General features: G+C 39.2%; 1 long non-coding RNA gene across 12 annotated transcripts in view; it reads left to right on the top strand.

Moving 5' to 3' along the window:
- Positions 1 to 24,201, top strand: part of LOC140635552 (uncharacterized) — a 107,655-nt gene that overhangs the window by 1,424 nt on the left and 82,030 nt on the right. For all 12 annotated transcript variants that reach the window (XR_012032883.1, XR_012032890.1, XR_012032880.1 and 9 more), the window contains exon 2: positions 566 to 638. This is a non-coding gene — a long non-coding RNA (uncharacterized lncRNA). The remainder of the gene's footprint in view (positions 1 to 565; positions 639 to 24,201) is intronic.

The raw sequence follows: 24,201 nt of genomic DNA, 5'->3' as shown, positions 1-24,201 counted from the left end.
GTACCCACTGGCCACCCAAGAGCAAGGGTTGTGTGTGTGTGTGTGTGTGTGTGTGTAGACAATTTTTAATAAATTGCTGAGCTTATATAATGTAAAGTATCATCCCAAGTGCCATATCCCAAATAAAAAATCAAAGGGGGTGGAGTGGACCTTCATTTGAAATCTGAACAACTTTGGAATCAATTCCACAGAAAAACAGGGACTGGAGATGCTGCTGTCTGAAGGAAGAGCATTCAGCAGAAGAAATTTCCAGAAACGAGACCCGGAAGGTGGACATGCCTATGCACGTTCCATTTGCAACAAAGCAGCCAGAGAGACCCTGTTAAAATATAAGTCAGATCACCTGGGCCGTGAATATCATTCACAGTAAAATCTAAAGTCCTTTCTGTGGCCTACAAGACCCTATATCACCTTGTTCCATGCAACCTTATCCTGTGGCTGGGTGCAGCTGCCCAGGAAAGCAAGCTCTTAGGTCCCAGGCTTGAATGCTCTAGTGGATCCCAAAAGCACTGCAGCTAGAGGCTCTTGGCTGATGGCAATCCTATCTATGGCTTCTGTCTTGCAGAGGGTCTGAGTGGGCCCCCCAACGGCTGCCAGAAAACACTGGGCTGAATCAACCAAAGTCAAGTCAAGAGCAGGTATTTTACAATCTAGCTGTTCTTTTATCATACATATTTTCTAGTTTATCCTCCCATAAATTCAATTTAATTGGGATGAAAGATTTTTTTTAAAGTATAAACAATATAAATTACTGACTATTTTTGAGAAGTTAGTTTGCATCTTTCTCTCATTCACTAGCCTCAGGGTGACTATGTTGACCAACAGAGGTGATTGAGAAGAGAAATTAAGAGGGAAAATATAGCCTTTTGCATTTTTCCTCATGTTTATGAATGCCAGCACTCTTCCTTCCTTACAAAAAAGATTTGGTGCTCTTTCTATTCAGCCTGAGAAACTTTGGCCCTTCTTTAATCTTAAAATGTTTAATTTTACCTTCCTTTGGTTTTTAAATTAATAGACTTGATTTTGTAGAGGAGTTTTAGGTTCACAGAAGAGTTGAGTAGTAAGTACAGAGAGTTCGCATAAATGCCCCCTCCCTCACTTCAGATTCCCCTGTTAGTAACATCTTAGAGTCGTTCACTGGGGTCATTACATTGATGAGCCAATATCGATCAAGTGCTGTCAGCTAAAGTCTGTGGTTTCCATCAGGTTCACTGTGTGGGTTGTGCATCCTGTGGATTTTGACAGTTGTGTAATGACATGTATGCAACATTATAGTATCATACAGAATATTTTCACTGCCTTAAAAATATCCTGTGTTATACTTAGTCATCCTTCTCTTCATCCCCCTATACGCATGACTACCCTGATCTTTTTACTCTCTATATAGTTGTGCCTTTTCCACAATATCATCTAGTTGGAATCATACTATATGGTGGTTAGTTTTATTTGTCAACTTGACTGGGCCATGGGGTGCCCAGATATTTTGTTAAATGTTATTCTAGGTATGTGTGTGGGGTTGTTTCTGGATGAGAATAGCATTTACATCAGGAGACAGTCAAGCAGATTGCTCTCCCTAATGTGATCGGCTCCATCCAATCTGTTGCAGGTCTGAATGGAACCAAAAAGTTGAGTGAGGGTCTCACTGTCTTTGAGCTAGGACGTTGATCTTCTCCTGCCTTTGCACTTGGGCTCTTACTGAAACTTACATTATCATCTTTCCTGGTCTCCAGTTTGCTGACTGCAGATCTTGGAACTTGTGAGCTTCCATAACTGTGTGAGCTCTAATTCCTTTTAATAAATCTCTTCATCTATCTATCTATCTATCTATCTATCTATCTATCTATCTATCTATCATCTATCATCATCTATCTATCTCTCCTATCAATTCTGTTTTTCTGGAGAACCCTGAATAATACGCATATGGCCTCTTCAGAGTAGCCTATTTCACTTGACAAGATGCATTCAAGATTCCTCGTTGTCTTTTTGTGGCTTCCTAGCTCATTTATTTTTATCATTGAATAATATTCTAACATCTGGATTTTTTTTATTTACTTACTGAAGAACTAGTTGCTTTTAAGATTTGACAGAATTACAGATAAAGTTGCTATAAATACATGTATGTAGGTTTTTGTGTAGGCATAAATTCTCTAATCTTTTGGGTAAATACCAAGGAATGAAGCTTCTGGATACATAGCAAGAGTGTTTGGTTTTATTGTTTTATTTTTTTTATTTTTTATTATTTATTTTTTATTGGAGTTCAATTTGCCAACATACAGCATAACACCCAGTGCTCATCCTGCCAAGTGCCCCCCTCAATGCCCATCACTCAGTCACTCCAACCCCCCTCCCACCTCCCTTTCCACTACCCCTTGTTCGTTTCCCAGAGTTAGGTGTCTCTCATGTTTTGTCACCCTCCCTGATATTTTCACTCATTTTCTCTCCTTTCCCCTTTATTCCCTTTCACTAATTTTTAATTCCCCAAATGAATGAGACCATATAATGTTTGTCCTTCTCCTATTGACTTACTTCATTCAGCATAATACCCTCCAGTTCCATCCATGTCGAAGCAAATGGTGGGTATTCGTTGTTTCTAATGGCTGAGTAATATTCCATTGTATACATAAACCACATCTTCTTTATCCATTCATATTTCGATGGACACCGAGGCTCCTTCTACAGTTTGGCTATTGTGGACATGGCTGCTATAAACATTGGGGTGCAGGTGTCCGGGCGTTTCATTGCATCTGTATCTTTGGGGTAAATCCCCAGCAGTGCAAATGCTGGGTCGTAGGGCAGGTCTATTTTTAACTCTTTGAGGAACCTCCACATAGTTTTCCAGAGTGGCTGCACCAGTTCACATTCCCACCAACAGTGCAAGAGGGTTCCCCTTTCTCCACATCCTTTCAAACATTTACTGTTTCTTATTTTGTTAGTTCTCCCCATTCTCACTGGTGTGAGGTGGTATCTCATTGTGGTTTTGATTTGTATTTCCCTGATAGCCAGTGATGCGGAGCATTTTCTCATGTGCTTGTTGGCCATGTCTATGTCTTCCTCTGTGAAACTTCTGTTCATGTCTTTTGCCCATTTCATGATTGGATTGTTTGTTTCTTTGCTGTTGAGTTTAATAAGTTCTTTATAGATCTTGGATACTAGCCCTTTCTCTGATAGGTCATTTGCAAATATCTTGTCTCATTCTGTAGGTTGTCTTTTAGTTTTGTTGACTGTTTCTTTTGCTGTGCAGAAGCTTTTTATCTTGATGAAGTCCCAATAATTCATTTTTTTCTTTTGTTTCTCTTGCTTTCATGGATGTATATTGCAAGAAGTTGCTGTGGCCAGGTCCAAAAAGGGTGTTGCCTGTGTTCTCCTCTAGGATTTTGATGGATTCTTGTCTCACATTTAGATCTTTCATCCATTTTGAGTTCATCTTTGTGTATGGTGTAAGGTCTAGTTTCATTCTTCTGCATGTGGATGTCTAATTTTCCCAGAACCATTTATGCTAAATGTTGGCAAATTGAACTCCAAAAAAAAAAAAAAAAAGATCTGTGTGGAATCAGAAAAGACCCCAAATAGCCAGGGGAATATTAAAAAAGAAAACCAGAGCTGGGGGCATCACAATGCCAGATTTCAGTTTGTACTACAAACCTCCTGTGGTCATGAAGACAGTGTGGCACTGGCACAAAAACAGACACATAGATCAATGGAACAGAATAGAGAATCCAGATGTGGACTCTCAACTCTATGATCAACTAATATTCGACAAAGTAGGAAAGACTATCCACTGGAAAAAAGACAGTCTCTTCAATAAATGGTGTGTTTGGTTTTATAAGAAATTGCCGGGATCCCTAGGTGGCGCAGCGGTTTGGCGCCTGCCTTCGGCCTAGGGCGTGATCCTGGAGACCCGGGATCGAATCCCACATCGGCTCCCAGTGCATGGAGCCTGCTTCTCCCTCTGCCTGTGTCTCTGCCTCTCTCTCTCTCTCTCTCTCTCTCTCTGTGACTATCATAAATAAATAAAAATTAAAAAAAAAAAAAAAAGAAAAAGAAATTGCCAAACTGTCTTCCAATATGGCTGCACCATTTTGCTTTCCCACAGCAGTGACCACCTTCATTTTTGAAAAATACTTTGTTGGATATAGAATTCTGGGTTGACAATTATTTTTCTCTGCCTGAGAAGGTGTCATCCTCTGTCTTCTGTCACCATTGCTTCTGATCAGAATTCAGCAGTGATTCTAATTGTTTCTCTAGGTTATTTCAAAATGTTTTCTTTATCTTGGCTTTTTAGCAGTTTGGCTGTGTGCCTAGATATGGGTTTCTTTTTATTTATCTTGCCTAGAGAAATTTCCCCTGCAATTAAATGATAAGAATGTTTTGAAATCATGTCAATGATTCTTAGGTAAATGAATTCATATAAAGCACTTAGAAGCCTGCTTTTCATATAGTATCAGCTATTATTATTAAAGACATGTTTCCAAGTTACCTGTGAGAAATATGCAAAAATAGTTACTTCATTTACATATTTAAAACTGTAACTAGTTATTATTTATTATGTAACTTTTTAAGAAAACATTGTTTCTCATACATGAAGCAAAGGGAACTATAACCAAGTATTACTTGTAGTTATTACAAATTCCAAATTACATGCACATAAACTAATATGGGCTTTTCTGTACACTAGTTCCCCAAGGAGAAAGATGCAAATATTATGGTTTAGTAAGACTTTAGCCTGACAATCTTAGGGGCGCCTGGGTGGCTCAGTCAGTTAAGCATCTGCCTTCATCTCAGGTCATGATCCCAAGGTCCTGGGGTCAAGTCCTACAGTGGGTTTTCTGCTCAGCCTGGAGCCTGCTTTTCCCTCTGCCTCTGCCTGCCACTGCCCCCTCCCACCCCCGCCACCTCTCTCTCTCTCTCTGTGTCAAATAAATAAATAAATACATAAATAAATAAAATATTTTTTAAAAAAGATTTTAGACTGACAATCTTGAAAAAGGACCCAAGTGGAAAGGGTTAAAGGCAAAGTACTCTGCCTAGGGAAAAGCTTCTCATATTCTTTGAAGTAGAAAATACAATGACTTTGCTGTGATTTGTAGGTGATGGGAAGCACTGTTAGGAAGGGCATGTGTTTGTTGAGTTTCTTGAAGGAATGTCCTTTCTAATGGCTCCTCCTAGAATCATGTTCTTTTCTCCAAAATAATGGTATATTTCAAGAGAATAATATCTCATTTATGTGTGGTGTTTTCCTAGTTTGCGAAGAATTTTTAACACATTTTATCTCATTGGATCCTCATAAAAATTAATAGGATCATCATCTCTGTTTTATTTGTAGATTCCAGCAGCAAAGCAATTTTTCTAGGGTCAACACACCTAGTTAGTGGCTGACCTGGACATTGAAACCATACCTTTCAATGCCAAACCCCATACAATTGAATGCCCCACCATGATTCCATTGCAGATAAAGACTAACTAAATAATCCCTTATATCATGAGATGAATCTACAGTAACTAACCCTGACACTGGAATTCAGAAGATTGCTTCATCCAAAGTCTGAAGCACTGCACAGAGTTCTAGAGAGGCAGGAGAGGGGTACAGGTTTACAGCAAACAGCAGTAGCATGTCCAAAAAGGAAAGAAAGTGCAGTTTTATGCCAGATATTTAAAGGTGGATTCACAGAAAGAAGAGGGTCAATGGAGGAGACGGGATGCAGACCACAGCATGCAGAGACAGCATGGAAGAGACATTTCAAGAGAAAGACAAGAACACACAGGATGCTCCACCAGAAAAAAAAGGGTGTGTACAAATGCTAAAGGAGCCATCACAAAGTCAGCCTGGCACTCCAGCAGCAACATATAAACATTTAGCCCATGTCTGTAATCTGCATAGTTTCCCAATAACACAGAGGGATTGGGTAACAAGCCCCAGACCCGCAGCTTATAAGAGATGATGTAAAATGTACAACAGGTCCGACTGACTCCAGATTCTATTCTCTTAATGACTCTGGGAATTTAGAATCATGTGTAAAGTGCCCTTGTAGCAGGAGCCCTGGGAATCAGGCATATCACAGAGCAAGGCTGTAAATCCATGTTGGGTACAGGAAGACAGAAAAGGAGCCCTAGGAGGGAAGTGAGGAAGACACTAGGGACCAGGCAGCAGCAGCAACACGCTGACCTCTTCACTTCTGACACAGCTTCTAGTTGGGCAAAGCAGGTAATAAAAAAGTCATTTCAAATCTGGAAGTGCTAAAACAATTTCAGTAAAGATGTTTCTAAGTTTGCCCAGAGTGTGACTGTTACTCTCAAAAAGACCATTTTTATTTGAATTTGCAGTGAAATCCCTGGTCAGATTTTATCTGAAGCAGTAATAACATTTAATATTTGTATATTCATTTTACAGTTTCCAAGGAGGCTTTACACACATAGCATAATTTAGTTCCCAAAAGTTCTGTAAAGAGGCTACTGAAGTTTCAGATTTTTTCAGAAGAAAAAAATAATCATCACAGTGAGGCACAAGATAGGTAGAAAAAGCAGGGACCAGGCATTACAGAGGCTTGGGTGCACTTCCTGGCATAGCTTGACAGTTCCTAGTATATGACACTGGGTGAGTTCTTAACTTTTCTGAGCCTTGATTTTCCATATGCAAAATAGGGGTTATAGTTCCTAGATTGCGATGTTTTTTGTTAATATCATGTAAGATAACAGGTATGTGTAAAATACTCAACCCTGCCTGAAACAAAATTATTACTCAATGAATAGTAGATCTTGTTTTACTTTTTCAGCATTCTTGGCTTCAAGTGACCAAATTCTAGCTCACAACATGTATTTATTATCTTAACCAAACTACAGGGGCAGCAGGAATGCAGTTAAGCCTTAAGAACTCCAATGAGCAGCATGAAAGTAGCTGGGATATCATGCCATTCTTTGTCCCAGCTCTTGTCTCTTTTGTTCTTTCTTTCTTTCTTTCTTTTTTTTTTTTTTTAAGATTTTATTTATTTATTTATTCATGGGAGACACAGAGAGACACAGAGACACAGGCAGAGGGAGGAGCAGGCTCCATGCAGGGAGCCCGACATGGGACTTGATCCTGGGACTCCAGGATCACACCCTGGGCCGAAGGCAGGTGCTGAGCCACCCGGGCTGCCCTCTTTTGTTCTTTCTTATTATAGATTGTTTCTTTTCATGGTGGCAGATAAGGCCTCTGATGGCTACCAAGTTCTGTAACCTCCACCACTGAAAAGAATTAGAACTTAACTCTCTGGGTCCCGATCTTAGGCTCAGATAACTCCAGACCATCAAGGCTTAAGGAAGACCCCAGTATGGTGTCTCCTTCTAACAACAAGTTAAACTTATTTCACTTGAATACAAATGGGGTCAGAGCTCACCATGCTTTGCCTTTGCTATTATTTAATTTGGGGAGATATTGAAAACAAGCATTAAGTAAAAACCCAAGCATGTCATAATATTTCAGTTTTAAAAAGCATCACAATAGATCTCGAGTGACTTCCATGAAATCTTTATTTTGCCTATAGTTCAGTAAATGACTGTCCTACCACATGGTGACTCAGCTTTGAAACAGTGATGGTACGTGGTAGATATTGAGTTAATAGGAGTTAAAGGCTTGATATGTACATGAATTGATAATGCCTTCCCCTGAAGCTAGGTAGGTGGGGTGTACATCTTGAAAGACAACATCACAGCTCCTTGGAAACTCTTAATTCTTCTTAAGGTATTTGATACAACTCACTAAATTATTAAAATTCTCTCCACATCATATTTTGCCACTTTGGAGCTGATATGTTTTGTGACCCAAAGAGAAGTGAACTTTAATAACATAGGGTTCATTGACATGACTGATTAACCTTTACTAATGATTCTGAATTTACATTAGCATTGTGATTTTTCACTTTTGGGTTTTATTGGAGTTCTGTTTTAAAACTGAGGCATTGGACACAATCCTGCAGGAATGTCTAGTTGTGTGCACCATTCCCTGGTCCTCAGGTGCCACATGCCACAAAAACATACCCTATGAAGCAATGTGGGGATTTGGCCTCATATACATGTGTCCCCATAACATGAATTTCTCTCCTTTTTTTTTTAAATTTGAGACAGAGAGAGAGAGAGAGAGAGAGAGAGAGAATAAGCTGGGGGGAGGGGCAAAGGGAGAGAGGGAGAACCAGACTCTCTGCTGTTCAGGGAGCCCAAAGTGGGGCTTGATCCCAGGACCCTGGGATCAGGACCTGAGCCAAAGGCAGATGCTTAACCAACTGAGCTACCCAGGCACCCCTACCATAACCTGAATTTCTAAAAGAAACAAATAAGCAAATAAGTTGGGTCATTGGCCTCATTCTGCCAAAAAAAAAAAAAAAAAATGCATTCTACTGGCGATAGTAGTCCATGGTCACAGACTGTTCCAGTTTTTTAGGAGGTATCTGGGAACTGAGAGAGAAGTTGAGCATGGGCTGGCAATGCATCTGGCCACATAAAATGCCAATGAAAACTCATGTTGCGGTGTATTGTGCCCACAGCTAGCATTGTGGATTCCAACGGAAGTCAACCCTGGTTTGCATTCTTGGCTCTAACCTTTGGGTTATGTGACTTTGAGCAACAATCACTTCCTGAGCCTTGATTTTCTTTACCCGTAAACTGGGAATAGCAATACAACCCACTCTGCAGGGTTTCTGTGAGAATCGAATGAGTACAGTATACCTGAGTACTGGCACAGACCATTCCTGTCCTTCTAGAGAAGCAACTGGCTGGCTTGTGTTTTGGTCATGGCTAACCTTCTCTGAGAGCCTGCCAAGTGCTTTATTTTCCAGTGCTTTATTCTTCTCTCCTGAATCCTGCCCAAGGGACACAGGAGGGCAAAGGAAAAATAGACGTGAAAAGAACCCTCCACATCTGAGCAGGTTCTATGGAGAACACAAGGCAACCAGTACCTTGTTAACTGATGAAGTATGTTTTTCCCTGATTAGAAGGCTTAGGCATAAATTCTACCTGGTTGGTTTCTTATTATGCTCAGGGGACCATTTTCTTAAAGGAGATGTGTTAGTGAATCAGCATATGGCAATTCCCTTTATTCTCGGCTCTTGAGAATTCAAGAAACAGATTTCTTCCTGGAAAATTTCCAGTGCAATGCTTAGAATTCCTTAAGCAAACAAAGAGTGGTAGATGTGTGCGCATGTGTGTGCGTGTGTGTGTCCTATTTATCCGTGTAACTAGCTCACCCTTGAAAATGAGTATGAAATTGTATCAGCCTCTTTTTCACCTGTTTGTTTAAGCCAATTTACCCTTTAATGCAGGCATTTCCAAGAAGTAAAATACATCGCGTGAGCATTTTTGACACATCTATCACATGTTACTACTCAACTTCAACAAAGGAAAAAGTGCTCTTTGCAATAACAGATGTATTTCTTTCTTTCTTTTTTTTAACAGATGTATTTCTATATACAAAATATTACAGAGACCTATTCTTGGGAAGATATGTAGTTGCACAAGTTATTTTCCCTCTGGGCCGTGCATCTGCGGAGCTAACTGCTATGTATAGCATTTCCTAAGAAACAATGGTAATTAGAACAATAGATATTATCTTCATAGCAGTTATAATCAGAAATGTGTAAACTTCATTATTTCAATAAGTTTTAGTAAATGAAAACTCATGCTTCCACTTGTACTATTCCTGACCCGGTGCAGAAAAGTCACTCGAAGTAGGAAGAGATTAAATATAGGGAAGTAGGTCCTAACAAAACTGTTGGAAGGAGCTGATTCCATCTGAGTCTTCAAGGACATTGCAGAACAAAGTGTGACTGTCCAGCTGGAGGGAATGCTACCTCTGAGGACACCCCTAGTGCAGGCCATAAGAGACTGCTGTTGCTTCTATTGCTTCCCAACAACCATGCAGATGGGGAATGGGCATCTAAATCTAATCCCCGGAGCAAGGAGTCAGATCATCAAACTAATGCTACCTCCATAACTTGTCAGCACTCAGGAAACAGGAACATGTGTAGGGACACCACTGCAGGGAAACCTTCCACTGCCTTGACTGACATGCCAGCAGAAAGGGCCAATAGTTGCAAAAGATGGCCCCAGCCAACCCTGCCTTGCATATCACATGAATGTATCTAATTGAGAACCTAATTTGTATTCAGAATCCTTGTTGCAAGGGAGTTGGGAAAGCGTTCATGTTAGCCGTTTAATTTCTCTAACTTGTATGAATGTGGCATGGAGATAAAATTAATTAATTCAGAGTCTCTGGCACTCCATTTACATAACAGGGGAATCATAGCTAGTTCTCCTGCCTCCCTTTGTCCTGTACACATATCTTCAGCATAGTGTTTATATGCTGATATGCTTATTTTTGTATGCTTTTCCAGGATGGTATATATATTCCTTGTAAAAATTACTTGTGTCTCTAATAAACTGGCACAAAGTACAAACCCAATAAATGTTTAAGTGATTAAATGAGTAAACGAATTCTCTTCTTCACTAGATTTTAGGTTCAAGGTGGGAGTTGTGTCTTATCTATTTTGGTAAAGCCAGCATCCAGCACTGGACTTGGTCTATATTTCAGAAGAAAAGAAAGTGACTTAAATTGTTATTAAAATGGATGCTTTATTATTCTTATATCCAATTAGAATGCCATCCTAAATCCTTTATTCAAGATTACCATTTCTTTGAACAGATTCCACTAAAATCTTATTTTATGATACCACCACTACTTGCTCATTTGTAATTGGTGCTTCTATATTCCAAACATATTTCAAAAAGCTTTTTGTGTATTAATTTATTTAACCCCATTCTGGGAGGTAGGGACTGTTATTGACTACAAAAATCCCTTAGATATAATTATTAGAAAACAAAACACAGCTGCCTCTTCTTTTTTTAAAAGATTATTTATTTATTTATTTATTTATTTATTTATTTATTTATTTAACAGGGAGAGAGAGAAAAGAAGCAGGGGGAGCAGCAGGCAGAGGGAAAGGGAGAAGCAGACTCCCCAGTGAGCAGGGAGCTTGACGCAGAGCTCTATCCCAGGACCCTGGGATATAATCTGAGCTGAAGGCAGACGCTTAACCGACTGAGCCACCCAGGTGCCCCTAAATGTAGTTAACTCTTGAACAACATGTGTTTGAACTGTGTGGGTCTACTTACATTCACATTTTTTTTCGATAAATACAGTATGGTCCTATAAATGTATTATCTCTTGTGGTTTTCTTAATAACATATTCTTTTTTTCTAGCTTACCTTATTATAAGAATATACTTGAAATATATAAAACATAGAACATATGTATTATGTTGGCAATTTCTGTTATTGGTACGGCTTCTAGTCAACAGTAGACTATCACTGGTTAAGCTTTTGAGGAGTTAAAAGTAAATGCTCAAATTTTCAGCTGTGGAGAGGTTGTCTAGAGGTCAACTGTATTCATCTTAATGAACTATAAACACCTGTGTAACTGCAGCCTGTATCGAGAAATAAACCATTGTTTGCACCCCAGGAGCACACCCTCTGCCCCACCCACTGCTCATTACCAATCACAATCCCTTTACCCCTCTGAATATAACTATTCCCCAGATATTCATAGTTATCACGTTCTTGCTTTTCTTCAAACTTTTAGCTTCTTAGTTTGTAGCAATGCAAGTTCAGAGTTCACTAATTTTAAACTTTATATAAATGAAATAATACTATAGAAATACTTTTGTGTTTCACTGTTTTATCATTGTTGTTGTTATTGTTCAGTACTATGCTTGGGAGAGTTCTGTGTGTGATTGTGTGTAGCTCTAGTTCATTTTATTGAATATAATACCCCATTGTTTTAATATTTATGAAGAATTTACCCATGCTACCCTTGAATGACACTTGAATGGTTTCTGTTTTGGCATATTATAAATAATGCTTCTAAGAACATTTTTGTGCATCTTTTCTGGAGTCAGTGGTAAGTTGGTAAATACTTGATAACAACTCTCCTGACTTGGGGCAAGCTCATTCCTGCACATCACTGTTTGGAGCATATGTGCATCTATTTCTTTTGGGTGTATACCTAGGAGTGAATTGCTGGGTCAAGTGTATTTTAAACTCTAGAAGATAATGTCAAGATAACTTTCCAAAGTGACTGTACCCACTTACCCTCTTTCCAGCAGTGTGTAACAGTATGATTTACTCCACATCTCTGCAAGCAATGTGACATTTCCAGTCATTTTCTTTTTATCACTTCTGGTATCTCATGGTGGTTTTAATTCACATTTTCCTGATGTTAATAATAGGTTGATCTCTTATCATATGGTTGGTTGTTGGCCACTTGAATATCCTCTTTTGGGAAGTTCTTTTCAAATTTCTTGCCCAATTTTCTCTTGGGATATCTGATTTTTCTTATTGATTTGTAGTTGTTTATATTTTCAATATTTGAGTCCCTTAGTTGGTTATGTAAAAATATTTTCTCTTACTCAGAGGATTCCCTTTTGTCTTAAAAAAAATAAATACCAGTTATTTTTGAAAAAAAGATTATTTTTATTGAAGTATCAATTAGCATACAGTATTATATTATTTTCAAGTGTACAAAATAATGATTTGACAATTCTATACATTACTCTATAGAATTTGACAATTCTATACATTGCTCATCACAGTAAGTGTACTTTTAATCCCCTTTACCTATTTCACTCATCCCCCACCACTGCCCCCCATCAACCACCAGTTTGCTTTCCATATTTAAGAGTCTGTTTTTTCTCTTTTTTTCTTTGTTTGTTAAGGTTTTGTTTCCTAAGTTCTGCAACCTAAGTGTCCATCCATAGATGAATGGGTAAGAACACACACACACACACACACACACACACACACACACACACAATGGAATATTACTCAACCATGAAAAGGAATGAGATCTTGCCATTTGCAACAGCCTACGTGGACCAAAGAGTATACTGCTAAGTGAAATAAGAAAGAAAAAGACAGGGATCACTGGGTGGCTCAGTGGTTGAATGTCTGCCTTCAGCTCAAGTATGATCCTGGGATCCAGGATCAAGTCCCACATCGGGCTTCTTGCGGGGAGCCTACTTCTCCCTCTGCCTGTGTCTCTGTATCTCTCTCTCTCTCTCTCTCTCTCTCTCTGTCTCATGAATAAATAAATCTTTTAAAAAAGAGAGAGAGAGAAAGACAAAGACAAATGCCATATGATGTCACTCTTATGTGGAATTTAAGAAACAAACGAACAAACAAAACCCTTCTTTCTTTTAATGGTTACTTTCAATTAATAGACATATTCTTTTAATGTATTCAATTATTTTTTCATTGTCTTTAGTATTCTTGTTTGATTATTTAAAAAGTATCTTCTTGGGAGACCTGGGTGACTCAGTCAGTTAAGTTCTGTCTCATGATTTCAGTTCAGGTAATGATCTTAGCTCAAGTCATGATCTCAGGATGGTGAGATCGAGCCCTGTTTTGGGCTCTTTGCTGGGCATGGAGCCTGTTTAATATTCTTTTTTTCTCTCTGCTCCTCCCCCCCTCTTGTGTGCTCTCTCTCTCTCAAAAAAAGTATCTTCTTATCATGAGATTTTGAATTATATTAGATATATATTACTTTTCAAAATTGTTACTTTTCAACCTTGGTTCTGGATTGATTTTTGGAATGAAATAGAGGTCTAGATGAACATTTGATTTCTCCAGCATCATTCGTTAAAGAGAGCTCTTCTCTCCCAACTGCTCCGCATGCCACCTTTGTCATAAATCACGTATCAAGAGGTAAGTGACTCAATACCTTTTTATAGTCTTCTGCCTTTTTATAATATTTTATTTGTTTATCCATACAACAAGATTTGCCTACTTTAAATGAATACTGCTATCTAGTGGAACAGTTTCTCTCACACTATTCTTTTCAAGTGAGTTTTAGCTTATTTTTTTCCTGTGTATTTTTCTCTGTGTACTTACAAATTAGCTGATCAAAATATACACAGAAACTTGGGAAATTAGCCAGGATTACATGGGATTTATAGGTTAATTTGTAGATAATTAACATGTCTAAAATGTGTTTTCAATACAGGGAGATGGTATATCTTTCAATTGATTCAGATCGTTAAAATTTCTCTTAAAAATATTTACAGTCTCCTACAGAGAAATTTTGCTTAGCTTTTATGAAATTTATTCCTAAGTATATGATATATCCGATGTTATTGAAAATGATATTTTTAAATTTTGTGGTTATTGATGATACTAATACAATTGAATTTTTATAATTATCATGAATCCATAGATCTTGCTAAATTCACTAATCTAATATTTTATCAGTTTATGGGTTTTTCTCCTATGCACACATCTTTTGATATGCTTGTGTGCATAAGATGTGAAGTTAGTCAAACTCAAGGCTAAAGTCACAGTCCTCCAGATCACTAGGTCTGCCCAAGACTTCTGACACCAAGTGCAGGTGTTTCCCAAAAGCAACTGCAGATTTGAAACTCAGAACTCTATTATAGTGACAATTGCATTTATTATGGAGAAAGGATACAAGTTCAAACCATTTAAAAAGACACATAGGTCAGAGTTTGAGAAGGTGTGGAGCTTCTTGTCCTTTCCCTGTGGAGCCATGGATGACATTATCTCCTCCTGGGCTTATAAGTGGCAATATGCAGAATATTACCAACCAGGAAAGCTCACTTGAGCTTTTCTGTTCAGAACTTTTTTTTTTAATTTTTATTTATTTATGATAGTCACACACACAGAGAGAGAGAGAGAGAGAGAGAGAGAGAGGCAGAGACATAGGCAGAGGGAGAAGCAGGCTCCATGCACTGGGAGCCCGACGTGGGATTCGATCCCGGGTCTCCAGGATCGCGCCCTGGGCCAAAGGCAGGCGCCAAACCACTGCGCCACCCAGGGATCCCCCTGTTCAGAACTTTTGCTGGGGCTTCATTGCATAGGCATGATTGATTGATGGAATTTCCAAGGATAGGGCTGATATGACATGGCCCATCAAGAATCACCTCATTAGCACAAATTGTCCTGTAGGATCTGAGGGGCTCACCAGGAATAACAAAGACAGTCCTTCCTACCACTCAGGAAATTCCAAGTGTTTAGATGTTACCTCTTGAGTCTGGGCAAAGGCCAACTCTCTCTTTACAGGACAGATTCCTTTACTAAATGATTGTTTTTTCTTTCTTACTTGTTTTTATTCGTATTTATTTTTTTCTTTCTTTTCTCCTTTCTTCTTTTTTTTTGATATACTGATATGAATTCAATTCATTGTAAAACAGTGATGCTAATTGTTTTTAAGAATAGAGACTTTTGTTAAAAACAAAATGAAATTTTTCACTTTATCTGCATCTGATAAGATAGTATATAATTTTCTTTTTATTCTGTCAATATAGAGAATTACACTGATTTATTTTCTAATACCAAAAACCATTCATTAATGGAGTTAACACAACTTAGTCATGATTATCCTTCTTATATGTTACTAAATTCTGTTTGCTGACTTTTACATTTCATTTATGTACAACAACTTTCTGAAAATTTTCTGAAATTCTTGTAATATCCCTGCTGGGTTTTGGCATCAAAATTTTTCTGGCTTCAAAATAAATGTTTGAGAATGTTCTGTTTTTTTGTTTGTTTGTTTTCTGGGAGACTTTATGTAATATTGACATTAGTTAGTCCTGAAATATTTGGCAAAATTCCCTAGTGAGATTATTTGGACCAAGCTTCAATTATGGATTCAGTGTCTTTAATCATTATAGGAATACACAGGCTTTCCAGTTCTTTTTATGTAAGTTCAGTTAAGTTGGTGCTTTTCTATGCATATTTATTACTTCTTTTTTTTAAAAGATTTTATTTATTCATTAGAGACACAGAAAGAGAGGCAGAGACACAGGCAGAGGGAGAAGCAGGCTCCGTGCAAGGAGCCTGATGTGGGACTCGATCCAGGGAATCCGGGATCATGCCCTGAGCCAAAGGTAGATGCTCAACCACTGAGTCACCCAGGCGTCCCCATATTTATTACTTTTAATTGAAGTTTCAAATGCATTGGCATAAAGTTGTTCATAATATCCTGTTACTCTTTTTCAATAGCAATATAGTAATCTATAGTAATATGCCCTAGGTTATTTTCTCCTACCATTTTGAAGATGTCATTTCATTATCTTCTGGCCTCCACTTTTTAGTTGGGAAGTCAGGTGACAATGGTTGCTCTTTTTAATGCAGTCTGAATTTTTTCTCTAGCTTCTTTTAAGATTTTCTCTTTAACTTAGCTTTTACTTCAGCTTTACTATGATGTGGTTAGTGTGCATGCCTGTGTGTGTGTGTCTGTGTGTGTGTGAATTCTTTTTTGTCTTCTTATACTCTGGATATTTTCTTTTGACTCAAATTCCAGCCTATTAATCCTCTGTTCAGCCATGTACAATCGGCTATTAAACCACATCCATCAAATTTTAAAACTTCTGTTATTGTATTTTCTAATTTTAAAGTTTCTATTTGATTCTTTTCCAAATCAATGTCACTTTTTTAGTTTTTTTTTTTAAGATTTTATTTATTTATTCAGAGAGACACACAGAGAGAGGCAGAGACATAGGCAGAGGGAGAAGCAGACTCCTTGTGGGGAGCCCGATGTAGGACTTGATCTCAGGACCCCAGGATCACACCCTGAGGCGAAGGCAGATGCTTTACCACTGAGCCACTCAGATGCCCCAAGATGTAAACTTTCTGATCCAAGTTCAGTACCTATGACAATAATTACATGTCAATAACTAATCAGCACATTCAAAACGGAGTTATGCTTGGAAAACAAGAATACTTAATGGTATGAATATGGGGTTATAACCTCTTAATTAGTGGTGGCAGTCATAGGACAACTGAGATACAAATGCCACATAAACTACAAATTATTTTTCTCTTAGATTTCTTAGAGGCAGAGAATTCCTTGAAGGGTACAACATAGTGAGGGGAGATGTCCACAGCAACTATTCATAGGAAGATGTTGCCAGAAAAAAGGACCAGCAGAGTTTCAGAGTGATATTACAATTAAAAAAGAAGAGTGCATGCAGTTGTGTCTTACAAGTACACTTTTTTTTTTTTTTTTTTTTTTTCAGAATAACCATAAGATTTGCCAGAGTCCTCTAAGCATGGGCAGTATGTACATTTGCTTGCATGGAGGGCTAGTTTCCTAGAACATAAAATTTTACATTTTTATAAGTGTATTTAGAGACATAGATTTAGTCTCCCCAATGAGCCATAGGAACAAGATATTGTAGGAAGAAAGACTCATAATCTACAGGCAATTTGGCTTATGTTGTATATATAATCTAAGTGTAATTCTATCTTTTCTTGATTGAATTTTATTTTCTTCCACAAATTCAGAAAAGTATAAATTGGGCAGCCCAGGTGGTTCAGTGGTTTAGTGCACCTTCGGCCCAAGGCCTGATCCTGGGGACGGGAGATGGAGTCCCACCTCAGGCTTCCTGCATGGGGCCTGCTTCTCCCTCCGCCTGTGTCTCTGCCTCTCTCTCTCTCTCTCTCTCTCTGTCTCTCATGAATAAATAAATAAAATCTTAAAAAAAAAGTATAAATTAAGGTTATCAATGTTTACATTCTGGCATACCTTCCAGATTTTTCTATGCATCTATTTGCGATTTTTCTTATTCTTTTAATTTTTTAAAAAAAAATTTTATTTATTTATGAGAAACACAGAGAAAGGCAGAGACATAGGCAGAGGGAGAAGCAGGCCCCCTGTGGGGAGGCCGATATGGGACTCGATCTCAGGACCCTGGGATCATGACCTGAGCCAAAGGCAGATGCTCCACCACTGAGCCACTCGAGCATCCCTATCTGTGATTTTTAAATAATTTTTATTATAGCAAGCAAAGAGTTCTGAGGCTTCTTTTTCATTCAAAATCATAATGTGAGCACCCTTCCATGTCAGTAAATATCTTTATGCATAATTTAGTGCCTGAAAAATAATAGGATAATGTTTGCTAGAACCAGCCATGTGCTAAGAATTTTTAATTCTTTTTCAAATATAATCATCATAATAACCTTAAGAAGTTGGTATTATTATCCTCATTATATAGCTGAAGGAATCAAAGTCAAGCTTAAGTAATATATCCAAGTCCACACATCCAGACAGTAAGAGAAACAGAATGGATACCTGAGCTCTCAAACTCTAAGAATTTATGCCCTGAATCATCTCAATCAGCTTTGACTTTGTGTGTCCAATCTATCATATATTTAACCCTTCCCTATTGTTAGACCTCTAAATTTATTTCTTTTCTTTCTTCTATTCTTCTTTCCCACCTTCTTTCTATAACAACTAGCTCTTTGATGAGCATCTATATTGCAAAATCTTGGCAAGTGACCTCAAAGATGAAATGGCTGTGTATAGCAACTGCTCCCCAGATATCCAGGATTTCTTGTCCTCCCAGTTCTGACCCCTTGTGGATCAGCAGTTTACGTGACAAGTTCTGGTGAATGGGCCATGTGCAAAAGTGGTCTATGTCTCTGAGTGGACAAAGCACTTTGTTCACGAGCGGTCTTCCCCCTGGTGAAGCTGGTGTGCTGCGTGAAGCCCCCAACGGCCTCGGTTCCCAAGTGACTGCACAGCTCTGTATGCCCAGTTTCCATTGATCTGTTTTGAACCTGAAGCTCAAACAACAAAACGAAAACATCTTTATATTGAGCTGTTAGGTTTAAACTATTACAGCATACAGTGGGAATTAGGCGATATCCAGCAAAAATTATATCCATTTACCTACCAATTCAGTAATGCAATTTCTAGAATTCTTCCCCAGTCACACTGGCAAAAGAAGAAAATAAAGAAATAATGTATGCACAAGGCTATTAATTGTAAAGAAATGACTTCTGATGATTTTTTAACAAACTCACATGAAGAGCATTACTTCATCTTTTGCTTTTGAGGGATTGCTCTGTTCTCTATTGAAAAATGAAGATATTATCTACTGACTTTAGAGTTATTTCTTGTGCTATTTATGTTTATTTGCTTGTCTCTGCACCTTCATCCATACATGCCCACATCTTCCTCATTCAGAGAGAGGCCAAAGCAGTTTCCTGTGTTCAGACACTGATGTTCAGGTGACATCAAGGCTAGATGCATAAGAAGTGTCCTGAGTCATCTGTGGGGGAAGGCAGACTGTATCTTTATGAACCCGAGAGTGCACAATGGTTTGAAGATAAAAGGTGTCAGGGAAGCATTTGTCCAAAGTGCTTTCATGTGAAGGCTCAGTCAGCTGCATGCAAAGGAAGTGTGAGGCAAGTTAAAAAGCTTACCTGAGGGGTTATAATGCTTAAGAGGATGAGAGGCAGTGGAGGACTGTGGGTCTGGGTTGTTAACAGAGTAAGATCCTGTTAGTTTTTCCATACAGAGCATATAGTATTTTAATTTCCTCAAGGTATTTAGTTTCATTTGCATTTGAGAGAGCACAATTTTGCAAGATTTCTTTCCTTTTCCCCCTTTGGGTAAATATTCAGTGCTGGTACATTTCCCCTGAACCTCCTAAAAGATAAAGTGCTTTTCATGTTTTCTCTCAAGGTCTCGCTCAATGAAGCAGCTGAGGAAACGGGAATCTATAATGACACCCACCTTCTAGCAGTGTGTGTGTGTGTCTCTGAGCATTTTTCAGTGAACTCCTGCTTTCAGGAGCTGGTCCCACATCAGCGCCCACGCCTCGGCCTTGTACCCCATTCAGAAGGCAACCTACAGCCCAGCACAGAATTGGAATGTTGCGAGTGTGATGAGAATGCCTAATGTGGCCAGAGCAGCCAGATGCAACAGAAGGCAGCCCGACACATCAAAGCCTTGCCCCACTGTGGCAGTGCCAGGGCAGGTTGTGAGCAGGAAATCTCTGCTCTGTGCAGATAGTGGCTGGGGCAGGACCCCAATGTGGTGAGTTCTCAGTGGCTGAGCCCAGGCCAGGACACTGCTTTGTACCCCAGCTATTTATTGTTCCTCTCGTCCTGGGCAAAGCTGGCAGCCCAACTGGTAAACACAGGGCAGTCCTCAAGATGCAGACATGACCAGGAGGGCTACTACCACACATTCGTAATACACATGCACGACACTACCCAGCGGTCACCATGGAAAGTGCATCCAGATGGCAATGGATGGAAGAGGGAAAGCGCCACCCCAGAAATGGCTGTAGGAAGGGGTAATCTGCAGAGACTTGTGGCAAGAGAGTCAAAGAAAGAGAAGCTTAACTGGTGGACACTTTCATAGCGTGGGAGCTGGTGGCCTCCCGGGGGGGGAATATGTGGGACCCAGGAAATCTAACAAAAATCTCCTACCCCTGGACAAGCAGAGCAGGACTAACTCCATTTTGTGCTACACCCGCCATCTCATGTAAAACCCCCCACACGACCTGCCTATTGTTTGAGGCACTCCCTCACCCTAGTTTAGCTACTAAGCACACCCTTATCAGAAACAAGCACACTTAGGAATGCGGGACCTCTGACCTTTAACCAGCCAAGGAATGAAAACCCCTCTTTTGCCCGCCAAACCTGCACGCCAATTCTAACCAGAATAATAGGCCAGTTCAAATGGTCACTATAGGGTGAATCATAATTCAATTGGCCACCTGTGTGTGGACTGACATGACTGTGCAACTTTCTACGTATGTTACAATCTCATTGGACATGGACCCCTATAACACTACTATGCTTCTTGGTCTCTAGGTCCAAGTCCCTGCTCCGCTGTGTCGGGTATACTTGGACCCAGGCTAGAGCTTGTTAATAAACCCTCCTGTACTTGCATCGGTGTCGGCTCCTTGGTGGTTTTTCGGATTCTCAATCTTGGGCACAACAGAATAGAAAGGGTGTTGGACAAGGCCATGTCTCTCTGCCCCTGCCATGTTTCTGGTCAATCTAATGATGCGCATGTAGAGGAGGAAGGCACCAGGCTTCTTAGTGCTAGGTGCTAGTGCTGGGTGACCCAGAGGTCCTGGGCCATTCCCAGGTTTGAAGCCCAACAAATGGGAATGTCATCCATGATGATGAGAAAGGAGGAATAGGTAATAGTACCATTTTGGACCTGTTTCTTTCACCTTGCCAGGGAACATTCGCTAGAGATTCTTGTAAGATGTGTAGGAAAAAGTCAAGGGTGAGAGACCTGAGCTGGACCTACTGTAGCGAGCTCCTTAGGACAAAGAACTGCAGCTACAGGGTGGTTTTTGACCACAGAGAAGCAACAGTTTTTCTAAAGGAAGTAAGTCAGTGAAGGAAGGACGTACAGGAGGGAGAGATGATTGGGAGTGGAGAGGGACCGTGTGCTTATGGGTGCATTTGGAGCTGGTGTCAGGGGCACTTGAGCTCGAGGTTGGTGGAAACCAGCAGTCTGGAGGCAAATCTGTTATTTCCCACCAAGCCTCAGTTCCCTCTCTGGTCTGATGGATAATAATAGCACCTACTTCATATAGTTTGGGGAAGAAGCTAGGACAATATATGAAAAAGTGCCTGGAATATAGTGATCCCTCAATAATTACCTATTTATTTATCAGAACATAAAAAATAGAAATAAAAAAATAATTAATGGTATTATTTTAGATCATAGAAGGGAAATTAAATATGAAAAGGAGAATTCTGGGTAAGGCTAAATCCAGGGTTGAAGATATAGGAATACATTAACAGGTTTTGGAAGGAGCCAAGGAACTTTTCATATATACATTCTAAGGTTCATCAGATATGTATCTTAAAACCCTTTGCAAACATTCTGTCATCTATCAAGAGGAGACATATTTTTCTATACTTCTTCTGTATCCAATCTTCCAACCAAGCTTACTGGGAGAGGCTGGTTTTCTCCAGGTGACGATCTGCACACTGCACATTTTGCATTCCCAATGACTTTAAGACTATTTTATGATTGAGGAGTCTTGGGGTAGATATATTGCAGTATTCCCAGGAACATGTTTTCCCGTGCACATGGATGGGCCCCTGACCCTCTTCTGTTCACAACTCTGTCCTAGAATCATATCCTTCACAGATAATGCCCCTTTCTTGCTTTAAGTGGGTTACTTGCTACTCTGATTTATGGTTATCTGGGGTTTCTGTCACCTACTGGAAGAAAATGTTGGAAGTAGCATGAAAACAAATGAGTTTGAATGCTGGACCTACAGTTTATTAGCTTGGTTAAATTAATTAAGCAAGGAGGTTGTTAATTGCAGTGGGTTTAATGCCTTAGTAGGCTATGTAAACAAACCAAAACCTTCTGTAATGCCTCAAGGTTAAAAAGCCTATGATGAACAGCCAATCATAAACAGCCAACCAGACTTTCCCAAATAAGGCAACCTCTTAAGCTATAGACAATGGAACAATCTTGCTTTTTTTTGTTTTGTTTTGTTTTTTTAAAAAAAGTCTTTCCCATAGCTTCTTGTCGGCTGAGCACTCCTAACCACTTCTGGTTTGGTGCTGTCTGACTTGAACCTATTTGTGTCCTCATAAAGTCTTAAAACTTATAACATGCCTTCGTCTTGCTTTTAACAGTTTTGTGACCTAAACTTTCACTTCTTCACTCTAAAATAGGCATGATTCACAGAACTGTGAAAATAAAATGAGAGTCCATGAAAGCTCTTTATAAATGATGATATATAAGTATATGGTGGTATCATTAAAATTTTTATCTCGAATAAGTTAATTCTTTCTTTATCTCTAAGCACAGTTGCTCCATTAGCTACTAGAAATGGAAGCATCTAGCAATCAAGTACAGTATGAAATTCATATTCAATAGCTACTACTTCCCAAGGTCATAAAACTGTCTTGTATTCTTCTAGAGCAGCAAGCATCCATAGGGCTAAGATTATGAATAGAAAACTTTCCTCCCAATACACACACATACCTAACAAACTTTGTTAGACTAGGAATCAAATAGTGTCTATTCATTCAATAATCAAGTGTTGAAAGTTCAAACAAACAAAAAAAAAGGAGACAGAGAAAGATAACAAGATCTGAGGGTTTTTTTTCTTACCAATAACCAATTCTCTAATTCTTTGACACCAACTGGAAATCCAACAATTCAATTCAATTCGGACCTGGAGCTAGTATTAGGTCCCAGGGGTCAGATCCCAGTCCCACAAGATGCTCCTACTACAGATGCCAGCTGCAAATGGGCTGCCCTGACCACCTACACTTTTGCCCAACCACCCACAAATGGGGGGGATCCTGTAACACCCCCTCAGATTTGATAATTTTCTAGAATAGCTCACAGAATTCAGGAACACTTTACTTGTGATTACCAGTTATTATGAAGGATACAACTCAGGAATAGCTCAATGGAAGAGATAAATAGGGCAGGGTATATGATGAGGAGCCACATAGCTTCCATACCCTCTTAGGGCACACCAATTTCCTAGCACCTCCGTGTGCTCACCAACCCAGAAGCACCCTTAACCTCATTGTTTAGGGTTTTTATGGAGATTTCATTATGTAGGCATGATTATTAAATCATTGGCCATTGATAACTGAACTCAATCTCCTATCCTTCTCTCCTCGAAGTCAAGGGGGTAGGGCAGAAAGTTCTAACCCTCCAATTGTGGCTTGGTCTTTCTGATGACCAGCCCCTATCCCGAGGCTATCCTGAGGACCCTGCCAGGGGTCATCCCATTAGCTACAAAGGCACTCACCACTCAGGAGATCCAATAGTTTTAGGAGTTCTGTGCCAGGAACCAGGGACAAAAATCAAATATGTATTTTGTATTACTTCACATCACCAAACCTACAGCTTCTCCTTCCTTGATTCAGAGACTTCTTGGCTAGGCTATTCAATTCAGTCTGTTCTTTTAGACTTCATTGTCTGAACAAAACATAAATACATGGTTTTATTATATCACACAAGGTTATAAGTCTTCTACCAACATATTGCTCAGAAGGGCATTTTCTTGTTGAGTTTATTCCAAGAAGCTTGTCTCCTAGCATCTTCAGTTCCATATACATGGTCCTAGGCAGAGAGACTGGCTTCCACCTATCATTTCACAAAGTCTGACAAGTACAAACTAGATCAGCCACATATTTGCTTTACAAAAGGGTGGTTTCTTTTTCTGCCATTTGAATGCTCATGCCTTCCTCCTGATACCTTCTTATAATGTCAGAATACACGGAAAGCCAAAATAGCAATCAAAAGATTGCTTTGTGAGGATGAAATTAAAGCCAAAGAAATGGGTAGGCATATTCTGCTTGGGTCTGGCAAGATCCAGAGAATCACCTCTGCTCTGGAACATTTCCCCAGTGACTGGAAAATGT

Source organism: Canis lupus, chromosome 6 (assembly GCF_048164855.1).
Source record: "Canis lupus baileyi chromosome 6, mCanLup2.hap1, whole genome shotgun sequence".
Lineage (NCBI taxonomy): Eukaryota > Metazoa > Chordata > Mammalia > Carnivora > Canidae > Canis > Canis lupus.
This window is presented reverse-complemented; position numbering and strand designations above follow the sequence as displayed.